Below are 2,018 nucleotides of genomic sequence, written 5' to 3'. Positions count from 1 at the left end.
TCGCTGGAGGGCAGTGGCACGCTCCCGGCCACCGCAGCCTCGACCTGCTGGGCTTCGGCGATCCTTCCACCTCAGCCTTCCAAGTAGCTGGAACTACAGGTGCGGGCTACCACGCCTGGCTAGTTTTTTATTTATTATAGAGATGAGGTCTCGCCAAGTTGCCCAGGCGGGTCTCGAACTTGCAGGCTCAGGTAATTCACTTGCCTTGGCCTCCCAAAGTGCTGGGATTACAGGTTGAGCCACTGAGCCCGGCTGAACAGGTACTTCTAAAAGGAAGACATAAAAGTAGCCAACAAACATATGAAAAAATATGCTCCATATCACTAATCATCAGAAAAATACAAATTTAAACCACCATGAGATACTATCTCTCACCAGTCAGAATGGCTTTTATTAAGTCCAGAAACAACAGATGTTGGTGAGGTTGTGAAGAAAAAAAGAACACTCACTCTGTTGGTGGGAATGTAAGCTAGTGCAGCCCCTGTGGAGAACAGTTTGAAGGTTTCTCAAATAACTAAAAATAGATTTACCATTCAACCCAGCAATCCCACTACTGGGTACATACCCAAATGAGCATAAATCACTCTAACAAAAAGACACCCACACTTCTGTATTTACTGCAACACTATTCACAGTAACAAACACATGGAACCAATCTCGTTGCCCATCAACGATAAACTAAAAAGAAAACGTGGTACTATAGACCATGGAATACTATACAGCCATACAGAAGAATAAGACCATGTCCTCTGCAGCAACATGAATGCAGCTGGAGGCCATTATTCTAAGCGAATTAACAGAGACAGGCAACCAAATACTGCATGTTCTCACTTATAAGTGGGAGCGAAACACTGAGTACACATGGTCTATGGAACAACAGACCCTGGGAATTCCTAGAGGGTGGAAGGAGGAATGGGAGCAAGAGTTGAAAAAATGTATACTGGGTACCATGCTCACTGTTTGGGTGAGGGGCTTAATAGAAGCCCAAACCTCGCTATCAAATGGTATACCTAGGTAACTAAATGGCACATGTACCCCCGAATCTAAAAATAAAAAAAGTAGAGGAAAAATATTCAAAACCCTGTGGGAGAAGGGATGATATTTATCCTCATTTAACTGAAGAGGAGATGGGCTTAAAGGTATGAAGAATTTTACCAAGGTCATACAGCAAGCAGTACAGAGACCATTTATACAAAGCCATATGTTCTAAGCAACAGTTTCAGCCGGAATTTCTTTCATAGTCACTGCTGGGTATTGTTTGGTCTAAGTCTTTACTTAGGAAGACAATGGGGAGAAGTCTCATTCTGGATCAGAATGTTACAAACGCAAAGAATGTTTAAAAACAGATTGCCAAACTAAGCGAGCGTAAGTCATTGGACCAAGCTGATCTGCAGTGTTTCACTGTGACACCTGATCTTTTGTATCCTTCATAAACAGTAGTCTGAAGACTTGAAATTTAACCGTCTTTAAAAAAGACTTAAAATGTTGCTTCTGTTTAGTTTTTGGTATTTAATATTTTAACTTATGTTTTCAAATGTTATTTGGTGTCTTTTCATTATCTCCTTTTCAAAATTTGAGAAAAAACCATTAAAAAAATGAAATCATATCCTTTGTAGCAACTTGGTTGGAGCTGCAGGCCGTTATCCTAGTAAAATGACGAAGAAACAGAAAAATCAAACAAAAAACATGTCCTCACTTATAAGTGGGAGTTAAACAGTGGGTACACAGGGACATTCACAGTGGAATAACTGTTTCTGTTCTCTAGAATGTTGAATTTAATTATATTGCAGTCATTTCTATACAATGGTTTCCTCCAAGGATTTCCTCCATAATAATACTTTAACACTTCTATTTTTTAGTAAAAAGTCTAATATATTCACTTTCCTAGAAGCTATCCATCAAAAGCCTTTTTATCTAAGAAATATTTTTTCTCAGCCGGGCTCGATGGCTCAGCCTGTCATCCCGTGCCTTTGGGAGGCTGAGGTGAGTGGATTGCCTGAGCCCGCGGGTTCGAGACC

At 40.6% G+C, this 2,018-nt stretch overlaps 1 protein-coding gene across 4 annotated transcripts in view; it reads left to right on the top strand.

Annotated features, from left to right (window-relative positions):
• Nucleotides 1–2,018, top strand: part of BRCC3 (BRCA1/BRCA2-containing complex subunit 3) — an 81,176-nt gene that overhangs the window by 18,691 nt on the left and 60,467 nt on the right. The window lies entirely within an intron of this gene.

This window comes from Carlito syrichta, unplaced genomic scaffold (assembly GCF_000164805.1).
Source record: "Carlito syrichta isolate Samal-C Ts95f unplaced genomic scaffold, Tarsius_syrichta-2.0.1 Scaffold314997, whole genome shotgun sequence".
NCBI lineage: Eukaryota > Metazoa > Chordata > Mammalia > Primates > Tarsiidae > Carlito > Carlito syrichta.
Note: the sequence above shows the minus strand (reverse complement) of the source record. Positions and strands in the feature narration are given on the sequence as shown.